The sequence below is a fragment of the Coffea eugenioides genome, chromosome 5 (genome assembly GCF_003713205.1).
Source record: "Coffea eugenioides isolate CCC68of chromosome 5, Ceug_1.0, whole genome shotgun sequence".
NCBI classification, from domain to species: Eukaryota; Viridiplantae; Streptophyta; class Magnoliopsida; order Gentianales; family Rubiaceae; genus Coffea; species Coffea eugenioides.
In genome coordinates this window covers 35,792,681-35,805,765 of record NC_040039.1, presented here as the reverse complement: position 1 = coordinate 35,805,765, position 13,085 = coordinate 35,792,681, and positions in this window count along the sequence as shown.

Below are 13,085 nucleotides of genomic sequence, written 5' to 3'. Positions count from 1 at the left end.
TGTTCGCTTGTCATCATCGCTTCATGAGTTCCATTTGATAACCATTAGTGATATAAACCTAAAAATGGAAAATGAGAAACAAAAGTGATAACAAAGGTTCAAGACATCAAAACGGCGATCCGTAACTTCAAGCCCTTGTTTTGGTGATGTACCTATAAAAAAAATACACAATAAGCAACTCAAGGTACAAGAAAATATATGAGGAAAAGAAGAAAAAGAGAATCAAGGAAGCTGCATTTTTTTAAAAAAAATGCTCAGAAAACGCGATTAGAAACGCGCCTTAAGATCGCGTTTTGTAGGCGCGTTTCTTCCCAAAAGTTGCAGTACTGAAAACGCGGTTCTGTGAGAAAACGCGACTTCAAGTCGCGTTTTCAATGGCGCGTTTTCATCTTTGATCCAGGCAACAAAACGCGACTTCCATAAAAACGCGACTTCAAGTCGCGTTTTTAAGGCGCGTTTTCTGTTCTGTAGATGCAGAATCGAAAACGCGATTCTGTAAACACGCGACTCAGAGGCGCGTTTTCTTGAGAAACGCGTTTTCTGCTGCGAATTTTAGCAGAAATTCAACTTTTGAAAATTTACAAATAATACCCCAATTTCCCAAAATGCATCATAGATCATTTGTTTGCTAATATACTCAATGCATGCACATGTAAAATGATCAAAACATGCATTTTAACCCCTTGTAACGAATCAAAAACAACAATTACTCAAATCGAGGGGTTGAGTTCCTTGATCAAATTTCGTCTTTTTCACCTCATTTGGTCACTTTTGCTTTCATTTCCAATACCTACAAATGAAAAATAACAAAATAACTCAAACACATACTTTAAACATAAAATCACACCAAAGTAACATAAATAACCAAAACATTGGGTTGCCTCCCAATAAGCGCTTTTATTTATAGTCGTTGGCTCGACTATTGAACCTCATTTTTCAAGGAGGCTTAGTTAACGAATAATCCACCATTTTTGGTCGTGGTGGATCATTACATGGTGACTTTATCGCGAAAGCCACATAATCTAATGATGTGAGAAATGAAAGTGCCTTACATATTCCAAGTGTTTCATAGATCTTACCTTGAATATACACCACTTGAGAACTTACCAACGGGGATGCCATGAGAGTATCTTGGGCAGCAATACCCTTAGAACCTATACTTTCAATGCACTCCTCAAGAGGGGTGAAAAATGAGTCATTAAAACTCATCTCTTGAGGCTCAAAGTTAGTTCCAAAGATATTATCTTGTGAAATGGATATTTGCTCATTAAAACACACTTGAAATTCATCATTTTCATCAAACTGCAACCCATTTTCACATACAACATTCCCACCATTCATGCTAGGATCATTTTGCAAATTATTAGAGGAAATAACTTCACACAATACATGTAATTGATCTTGTATTCTACCAAAGTGAGAAGCCAATTCATCTATCCTTTCCTCAATCCTATCAAAACGGTCGGAAGTCACATTAGCTAATTTTTCTATAGCTAACTCCCAAGATGGCTTAGAATCATTAGCTACCATTTCAATTGCCAACTCCCAAGATGGTTTTGATTCATATTGGACACATTCAGGTTGGTAATTATAAAAATATGAAGAATCACTATAAGTACCATGATTATCCCAACCATAAGCATTAGCACTATATCGATCAAAACAAGGATTGTAATGCTCTAATTCATCATAATAATCCACATTTTGTGCTTGCATACATGTATTAGTATCATGATAACCTCCACACAAGTCACAAATCACATGATAAGAATTAAAAACATTAACATTCCTCCCTTGCTCAATTTCATGTATCATGGTGTCCATTTGAACTTGTAACTTAATTACATCAAATTTTGCCTTTAAGCACCTTAAACCATCTTCAAAAGATATACATTCAGTAAATTCTTGGTTACCTCTATTGAAGGAGCTTTGCACTTGGTAACCATCCGTTGCCAATCTTCCACTTCTCAAGCATTGTCCTCCAAATTGACCTACTCTTCTCATCACCTAAAATTGCTTTTAAACAACTTAAGAGCAAAATTAGTAAGAAGAATAGGTTATAAAACACATACACATAAAAACACTAAAATAACAGAAAATAACATTCACACTATAACTAATATTATGTCTAAACTAATAAAGTTGCTCTTCACACCGATATTGCCAGAAAGATCGCGCGGGCAAACGGGGCGGGCCAGAGAAAATTAGTGGGGGGGTATTTGTTTAGCTATACGGCTGGGGGTTGCATAGCCTATAAAAAATTACCGAATGTACGACCCGTTCCACTGCCAAGTATACAGGATCAAACTAGTGAGTTTAGAGGTAATTATCGGGTCGATTCCCACGAAGGAAGAGTGAACAATTACCGGGTATTACTAAAGCTTCTCTATTATTTAGACTATCAATGAATTATACAAAAATTTATCCTACTGAAATTATACAAAATAGCAAATAAAAGCTCCTTAGGTTATGGTATCCCCAACTACTCATGCAAGTGCTATATTTGGATCATTAATTACTACATCTAGGCTAATTATGGTGAAATTTCCTTATGCATTTGAATCCTACTTTCGTAGTGAATCAATTATACTTATAACTAATTCATACCTATTCTCATGGTTATGAAATTAGCTACAAGTTCATTTCTTCAGTGAAATTACATGAAATGAATCACTAAAAACCACATAGGTGCACCTCTACTTTCGTGAGTGTACTCCCTATGTTTAGCACTTCTTGAACTAGTGTTAAGTCTCAATTTTCATTGCAGAAATAACACCTTAGATAATCACAATCAATGGTACCAGATTAATCATGATTTAAGAAGCCAAAGTGCTAAATAACTTGCTCAAATCATAGCAGTCAAATAACCAAATAATAAACACTAACAATTATAGAAAGTTCAACCAAACCCAGGGCTTAAACTTTAGATACACATATTAAACACAAAATCCAGAACTTGTATATTAACTAAACTTGGAATCAAGTACAAAAGATAAAGAGTTTGGAAGGAATACAACCCTTGTCACATGAGCTTTCTTCCTTGCCTTCTTCATCCTCCATCTTCATCCTAATCTAGATAATAAACAAGAATGGACAGACTATACTACACTATACTAAGCTAAACTAACGCTAGAGAGATGAAAGAGCTACATTTCTGCAGCTTCAAGCTTTCTCCCGTAGCTCTCTTCTGCTATGAACTCCAATCCCTCTTACAATGAATTTGGCTCTTTTATGATGAAAGGTGGTCAAGAAATGAGGATTACATCTCCCTTTTACAGCTGGGAATGTTTCTCACATGTCTAGCATCCAATGTGAGTTGGTGGAGGTGAAATTGAGTTTTATGCATACAGAGCAGCCTTTTCTGACCACAATCCGGCCAGGAATCCGGCCACATTCCGGCCGGATTGCTACAGTGACCATTTGGTCACTTCTGGTTCAATTTCCAGCTCTGCTCCGATTTTGCATCAACTTCCACTGAACTTTTCTTGATGATAAAAGCTGATTTAGCTCTTGACCAAAACATAAAACTTGTATCCCTTTGAGTTAGCTTTCCAATGCATCAAGAATCATCTCATTTGGATCTGTGTAGGCTGAGAAATGACCGAAATACCCTTACCTGCTCATTGCCCTGTTCCAGTTTCGACCAGTAGAAATTTGCTATTGTAATTCGGCATTTTGACCTGGAAAACCTTCAAACTGGATTTAGATGTCTTCACCAAAGTTGTAGATCTATCTCTTATCTTCAAATTGGTTCAAGAATCATCTTAATCCGATCATTGTAACTCAAGTTATAGCCGAAATACGAAAATGTGTCAAAACTGTCAAAATACACAAAATCCAAGTAAAAAATGATAAAAACCTCATTTAATCACTTAAAAGCATTTTTCACCAATTATAGCCAAAATGATTCATATTCTACCGATAATATAACTAAAGTGACTAAAAATAATATAAAATATCATACAATTATTACGTAAATTAGTCACTTATCAGTTTGATCAAGGTCCGTTGACTCTTCGTCAACCACAAAAGTATAACGTCCGTAGATCTCTACTTTATACCAATTTCCGTCCACCGATCAACCCCCTATCGGGCCCGAACGTCCAAGAAGTACCCAAAGTTCGTTGATCTCCTCGACCAAACCCTTGCTGGCTCGATTCGACCAACTAATCCTAGATTGGACTTATAGTCCCAGACATACAGTAATTCAGAATAAGACTTATAGCCCCAAGTATTCAGTAATCAGGAATGGAGTTGTTGGCTGTTATCCAATGCTCACATAGTAATGATTGGAGACGTTAGTTGTCACTTAACGCTCCGTATTCAGTAATCAGAATAAACAGGTTAGGAACTTGTCCTTTACCCAAGGTTGCCCAACTTACCCGACCGCTCTAAAGCTGGTCTAAAGCAAGAGGTCCAACGAGGGCTCAGTTCAGCCGTTACCGACTTATATTTACGCATACGCATGAGTAACCCTAGATTCCAATTACCCGATGTCTCGAATAAGGTCCAAGGCCTAGTTCAACCACTACAAGAAAGATGTAGCTGGTCTACAATTCAATCGCCACAAGAAGGATGTAGCCAGCCTACTATTCAACCGCCACAAGAGAAATGCAACCGGTCTACAGTTCAACCGCTACAAGAGGAATGCAGCCGGTCTACAAACATACACATAAACATGCAAGTCCACATGCAGGATCAATTAATTCAAGTTCATGGAGGTCGAGTTTGAATAAGGACGCGTTCGCCTAGCCAGAATCAAGTCACAAGTAATGTCCAGCTGTTCACAGTCTCAAGCATTCGAAGTATTTCAAGTCAATATATAGGTCACATACAAATCAAGTTACTTGTTCAGGCATAAATGGGATATCAATTGTTTCGTCAAGTCAGGTCAATTGAGTGTACCTAAGAGCACACTCACCTAAACAGGCTCAAGTCACAAATAAATTCAGCATATCATGTTTCAAGCATTTCAAGTCCTTATACAGGTTACTTGTAAGTCAAATAGCTGGTACGTGCATGAACATGATATCAAAAGTTTAGTTGAGTTAGGTCAAGCGTGATAAAATACACACTTGCCTATGAAATGATAAATTATGTGCCAAGCAATTTCTAGCAACAATGAGCATGTAATACACAGTTGGAACACTTACCAATCACATGCAATCCTTCACTTTAACCCTGGTTTGTCCTCTTGAACTCTCTCGAGTCCTATGGTTATATATTATATTAAAAGACTAGTAATACAAAACCAAAATACATAAAGAACTTCAGGTTTCCAAAACTTCGTTTCCTTTCAATTAAACCTCAATTTCACTCATAAACCAAACTCAAAATAGTGTACCAACTCTAATCCTAAAGTTGGAAATGAAAGTAGGAACAATTCTAGAAAAATAGAATTTTTTCAGTTTTACGCGATACTATTGGAAAAATCATATCTCAAGTTTCTTAAGTCCAAAATTTATAAACTTTATATCGTCGAAAAATAGATTCAAAGTGTTACAATTTCCCAGAAGGCATCTTTGTAAGATTTAGAACACAAGGTAGTCAAATTCCAACCTAAAATTGCCGCTTCATCCAGTAGAAAGACAGAACAGGTATACAAATTCAGTCCACTTTGAAAAGTCATACATATTCATAGGAATTGAGAAAAATTATGAAATTTTCACGTTGAAAGTACCCTAAATCCAGTTTCAAATGCAACAAACGGAACTCAATTTCAACCTTTCTACACCAAGATATAACAGATTTCCTAAGACTGCCCAAGATTCCCTGCAGACATATTTTCAGCGGCACTTCCTTTGTGTTTACCAATTTTTCCGGCCATTTTAAGGCTTCATTCTCACCACAAAACAGCCTCAAATCAAGCACATACATACTAGGCCAACAACGCATTAAATCAAGCATATATATAACATATAGCCTTCACCTACTCAAGCTAGAAAATGAAACCCTAAACTGAGATTCATAATCACAAGCTGGAATTTTCTTTGGGCAAGTCAAACTAGCATATAAAAACTAGATATTTCACATAGCAAAGCTATCAAACTATGGCTAATCCTTAAGCATCATATGAGGGCAGAAAATTCACCATAAAAACTAAAAAATTCCACATCAGTACTTTAAACCATGAAATTTCTCATAAAACAACCAAAAAGTGAAACCCTAAACCGCTAGTTGGCAAATATATGAAGTAGAGGAAAGTTTCTTGCCAAAGTTACCTTGGACCTATAAGAAAGATGGAAGCTTAGTGCTTTTTCCTCCAAAGTCTCTCCACTCAAGTTCTTAATCTTCCCTAGTGATCAACTTTTATGGAGTAGTTTGCAAAATCAATGGTTGAAACTCAAGATTCAAGCAAGTTTTGAGGTTGAAGATGAAGTTCTCTCCCTTGTTTTTCCTCTCAAGAAATTCGGCCAAGACTAAGAAAAATGGGAAGAAATTTGGTCAAATTTTGTGTTTAGTAAAGTTAAGAAAGGTTTGGTCAAAGTCTAACTTCCAACGGTTTCACGACACTTGGCCTTTTAGGGTTTGATCTCATCTCTTTGTCTTCCAAAGGTTAATCTATCTAGCTAACCTCTAATTGTCCTTAGCACCTTATAAAATAACATCCCTTTATGCAAAACTTCACCTAGTCGTCAAAATTTTATCGCACTTACCGCACTAGCGGGTCCTACGTCTATAATGCGCTATGAACTTAACATGAACCAATTTATACAAGAAAAATGATTTACAAACTTGACTCATAAAAATATCTAGGAAATTAAGGTAATAAAATAAAGTAAAGAAAATATACTTAAAGAAATAAGATAAAATAAAGATAATTTTTGGGTCCTCACAGCATGTATATGTGTTTTGAGCTCCAAATAGGGTGAGTGAAGTGTGTTTGCATAGTTAGGGGCTAAACTAATCTTGTTTGAATGAGAGGTAGTTGAATTGGAGGAAATTTGTCTAAGTGTTGAGCAAAATAATAGATTTTAAGCCACTACCTACAATCTCTCGGAGAAACCCTCAAGGGGTTCGAGCCACGGTTTCACCAGGGGAACAAAATTTCGTTTTCAGAAGCATTGGAGAGTAACCACGGATGTAACCGTGCACGGTTTTAGCAGGGCAGCAGAAAATGTTTTTTGGAGATACTGTAGAGAAACCAAGGCAAAAACCGTGAGGAATCCACCTGCGGTTTTGCGTCAACTAGCACCTTTAAGGAACAAAATCAAAGAAGTTTTCTTCATTTCCTCTTCCTCTCTCACGACTATATCCAAAAATTCACCAACCCAATTCTTCATTCTTTAATTTCCATCGATTAAAACCCTCCAAAACATCACCAAATCATTCAAACACATCTTGTGACCAACATCCAAGCAACTATCATCATCAAAAAATAGTAAAGTTTAGAGATTTGGGGCAAAAAACACATCTTAGGGTTTTAAAATCTCATTTCACTCAATTGGGAGTTGATTGGAGCGAAATTTTTGGGGCTTCTTGTACCATTTGCTTTTCATTTCATCATTTAACAAGTTCCAAGTAAGTCTCCTATCTTGAATTAGTTCATTGATGTTTTGCCATGATTGAATTTTCTTGAATTATTTTGGACGAATTTCTTGTTAAATTTTTGGTGAAGTTTGTTGTTGATTTGATATTTTATTGAGCTCCTTTAACTACCATAGGCATGTTATTTTGCCCATTTTTTGTTGGAATTGGTGTGATTTTGGGAAATAAGCAAATTACCATTTCTTAAGTTCTTTAATAAATAGGCAGTTTCATTAGCAGTTTGTTTAAGCTTCATTATGATTATTGTTGGCCTTATATAACATTTTTATGATGTATAAGTGTTTAGTTTTTGATCTATGAAGTTGATTGTGAAGACTGACTTCGTGGTATAATAGTGAATGTAATTTCTAACATGTAATTTTTAGACTACTTGAAGAGCTCATGAGTTGTCTTAATTATGATGTTTTGAGGATATAATGCATATTATTAGGACTCTTCATGCTAGTTGGTGATGATCTCCTCTAGAGGAAAGTATTTCTATTAATTTTTTGAATTTTCTTGGCAATTGTTTCAATTTTTTAGGACAATTGTTCGTTCTAAAAATGTAGCTAGCAAGTCAAACCCTCCTAAGCGAACAAATGTCGCTTCTACTTCTACCTCTTAGGTTGTCTGTACTAAGAGGAAAGCAAGGCGATAACTGCTTGTAGATGAACCAGCATCCTCCAAGGGAGAAGAAGAGCAACAATTTGAAGAAGAAGAGAAGCATGAGACGAGGCCACCATATGATAGGGCTAGATTTACATCAGTTGAGAATGAAGCATGGTACAACCACCGGTTCAAAGCTAAGGTGCTAGTAGAGAATGACATCGCACCTGATGTGGAGAATCATTATCACATCAAGACTCAGTTCGCGAGGCTTGGTTGGGATGGTTTCTTCAATTTACCCAACTACTACTATAGAGATGTTGTTCGAGAATTTTATGCAAATATAGTAGATAAAAGCAAGTATCATATTCAGGCACCTGATACGATTAAAAGTTGGGTTCGGGGCAAGACTATAATCCTTACACTACATGATCCTTTTAATTGGCAGATTGTACTTGATGAGGGACCCAATTTTCAATTTAAGAAGGCATTCCAATCATTGCAGGGCGACGAGTGCAAAATTTCTAAATCACTTGCTCGATTGCATAGTGAATATTCTACTACTTGAGCGTCTCAATGATCTTCAATTCTCACTTCCTCATTTAAGGAAGAGCATCACCCATTTCTCTACTTCTGTGGTTCCAACATCCTGCCAAAGTCAAGTGGGTTCAATTAAACTTGAGTGAGTGACATCTACTTTTTAGATAAGGTGGTCCATGGCTTGGGCAATGTTTCGGGTTTATCCTTGGGGAGTATTATCATTAATTACATGTAGACACCCGAAGTAATGATCCTCAACATGCCTTAACATATACCCGTTATCTCACTCTGGTATTTGAGAAGAAGCGAGTAACTGTCACCAATCTTCCTCGATCATTGTTGGATCCCATCAACACTTTTGGGAAGATTACTTGTCAGAAGTTGAAGATTAACACTGATTTTGGTAGAAATCTAGTCCATGGAGAGGGGACAAGTGGCATACAATAGCAGACTCAAGAGGAAGTTACTCTACAGCCCCTTGGTGATACTCGCTCTATGTTGTAGCAGCTTTGGGATAAACTCCTATGCATTGTAGCTAAAGTTGATCAAAGTATTCAGGAAAATCACCAAAATACTGAACGTCTCCGGAACATTAAACGACACCTTGCCATTCAACCTCACCAAGAAGAGGAAGAGAGTTGAGAGACATGAGCATTACGGCCTTGCTAGATTCTTCTTTTGATCTTTTGACACTTGATGTAGTTGTAGATTGTTTTTCCAGTTGTTTTCCATTTTATTTTAACTGGTCTGAACTAATGACTTTCGTTGAACATTCTCTTTTCTTTTCTATTGGCCTTTAAAGCTAGGAAGGACTTCGTCACTTGGTCTTGATTGACAGTTACTCGAAAAAAGGGGAGTATTGCTTTCTTTTCTATCTTTTTCCTATCCTTCACATTGCAGACAATGTGAATTTTAAGTGTGAGGGAGGGGAGTTATGTTTAGGGAATAGTTTTGAATTTTGTGACTATGTGATGATTTTTGTTAACGGCAATTGTGTTGGAAATGTTGGAGTATGTTTTGGAAATACTACTATGTCAAAATTTTTCTTGAATTTGGGTTTGTTTGCAGGGAGTTTCATCCAATTATAAGGGAAAACTCTGTCAAAATTTTTTCAAAATTTAACTATGGCCCAAAATGTTTGAGCAATGTCAACAAAATTTGATTTTCAAGAAGTTAACTCCCCTACTTGTTGGATTTGGAATGTGCTTTTGAATGATTCATTTCCCATGAGACTTGGAATTAGTTATTATGCAGTTAGGATTTTTGCATTTTAGAAAGTATATTTGGTAAAGTAGAGAAAATTATGCTTATATTTACTTGTTTAATGAGATTTCTCCTCCTGTTATTTAAATCTACAATTAAGTGATTGATACAGTCAACTAAGTGATACTCTTCCTACTCTATATATTGCTTTAAGAGGGATTGTTTCTTCAAAAAAAAAAAAAAAGAGAAGACAGAGAGAGAGGGAGAGAGAGAAGTGTGTAAAATAAGAGTTTATTCTAATAATTCTTGTACTAAATAACTGGGAGTCTTCATCTATAAAAGTCGAATTTCGCGTAAAAAGGTGATATAATTAGGAGTAATCGAGTGACTTGAGTATGCGAATATTGAGTAACTGGGGATTTTCGCGTAAAAGTGTCGATCTTCGAGTAAAAAGACGCTCTCGTAACTTAAGTAATTATTCAAATTGTGTATCAATAATTCCCTCTTGAAACTAAGTTTAGAGGAAAAGAAGAATGTAGGAGAATTAACTATCTTTTGATTATACAAGTAATTTATTTGTGGAGTTAGGTTTAAGATGGGAGATTGAATTAAACATGGTTAAATTTGAGTATAATTGTCCCTCTTTTCCTAGATATTATGAGTATCTAGTGGAATTTGAATAATGGCATAATGGCAGATTGCTGAGTTATCGGATTTGAATTTGAAAAAGCATGTTGTTTGATTATGCACTTGGATCATTGGCTGTGTAGTTATTGATATTACTTAAGGACAAGCAACAATTCAAGTGTGGAGGAGTTGATAATGGTTAAATTCGCTATCTTTTTTAACGTGTTTCGTATTGTTTTAGAGTCGATTTGTAAGATATTTGGTATAAATTGTCCATTTTATGTCACTAAATTGCACCGTCACTTGATAAATGCATTATTTGTGATTTTTATCATTTTACTCGCAAAGCTTCGTTGTTTTTGTAGGTAAAATGATTAAGCTTCATTGAACGTGAAATGAGCAAGGATGGTGAGTTGGAGGAATCATGACAATGGCTAAAAGAAAAGGTGCAAGGAAAGGATGAAGCTTGAAGAAAAAAAAAAGAAAAGAAAATTGGAGAGAAACCACGGGAGAATCCGTCCGCGGTTACTCCCGCAATTTGTGGCCAGAGAACAGTTCCGTAAGGCTCTGCACAATCCCTTGGAGAATCCCTCCAGGGATTCATGGTGGTTGTAACTTGCCAACTTGCATGGTTTCTCTTTCTTTCTTTTTCTTGGACAAGACACAAAAAGGACATTTTGTACCAACTTTTGCAAGATCTAGGAGCTTCTTTTCTTGACTCTTAAGAAGGAAGAAACACATTATTGAGGGGGGAGATTAGCAATAGAAGACAAGAAGGAGAACTTTTCTTTCTTTCTCTCTAGTTTTTAGCTTAGTGATAGTTTTAGATCTAGTTTTCATTTTCTATTGAAAAACTTGAAGAACTCTTCATGTACCAACGTATTCTTGATGGCAATGAAGATGATGGAACTTGAAGATCTTGTTTCTTTACTTGAATGAGCATTTCTTCCTCTTTACTATCTTTATTGTTTCACTAATGCTTAGTTACATTGAAGACATGAACTTTATTGTTAAATCTATTATGTCTAGCTATATCTTCTTGTTCTAGGGATAGATGAAGCTAGTTGTGCTTTGACCATGGTTGAATAAAGTTGATTATTGCTATACCTTATACTTGCTAGTCCATTTGTTCATGATTTAACAGTTGTGAATGCTTGATCACCATTTACAAGCCATTTCAGTTGTTTTTAATCTATGAAAGTAGTTGATAATGATGGATAATGAATGAATGGAACTTAAAGAGTAGACACACGAAAGTAGTGTTGCACTCAGGTGGATGTATATGACATTTCTTGTGCTTGATCCAGTTTATATTTGTGATTTCTTCACGAAAGTAGGAAAACTCTAGTGTTGGCTAAATTCGGTTCATTGGCGAAAGCAAATTCTGAAGGCTTGAGTGAAATGCATCCTTAGCAAGACAAGAGCATGAATAATATTTAGCTACTTCATCCATGATTAGGTACATTTAGTGGATTCTATACCCTAGGACACTTGTGTTTAGTTGAGATACTTCAAGTTATTAATTTGCATTGCATTACTTTAACATTTTGGTTGTTTAAACCAATTAAAATTCTTGATAAGTTTAGATAACAGAGTGAGGTAGAAGCCTTGGTAATTGAAAGTGATTCCTCGTGGGATCGATCCTAATTCCTGAGTACTACGAATTACAACCTGTATACTTGCAGCGAATAAGGGGTTTAGGTTAAAATTTAGAGTGTAGGTTTAGGCCTCGTCATAGAGCTAAATCTATGATTTGCAGGCTCCAAATCCTGGGTTTTGTAGAGGAAGAGAAGAGAAAAGGAGAATTGGAAGAGATAGGAGAGAGAGAAAAAAATTTTGGTTTAAATCTCCCTTAGTTATAGTCGCTTTTACTTTGCTCTGATTGTTTGTCAAAAGAGTTTTTGGGTAGTACATGTGATCTGATAGCTTTACCCTTTTAAGATTGATCATATGTGGATTATGTGACTATTTTCAGGCCAAAAGTGATTGAAATTAGTGATTTCCATCATATTGGACCAATTATACTTTTATGAGGAACATAAAATCAGCATTTTAAATTTCAGTAATGACAAAATTCCATTGGCGAAATGGAAGATACGTTTTGTATGATTTTCCTTCTATATATAAAGCATGACGCATGGTTTTAGTGCTAAAACTTTTTGTCATCTTTTATTTTTCCAAAAGTAAAGATTTACTATAGATAACTACTTAAATTCAATAACTTCCAATAAGTTCTAATAATTTCTTGTTCATTTGTTATTTGTTTGGCAAAAAAAGAATCATAATTCTTTCGTATTTTTGTTTGCAACAAAAAATATAAAAATTCTAATAACTTCCATTGGTTTTAATAAATATAACTTAATTTTTTCGTAATTTGCACACCATATGGCGTGCTTTTCCCATTAATCTTTTCTTTCTATATATAAAAAGCATGAGCCATGCAGGGATGGAGCTAGAAAAAAATTCAGTGGGGCCAAATTTAACATGTTAAATTATGCTACTTTCAAATTTAAAATCCCTAGTATATGGTTTTGCCACTTTTCCTATCAAAATTCTTAATAAATTTTCTCTATATTGTGAAG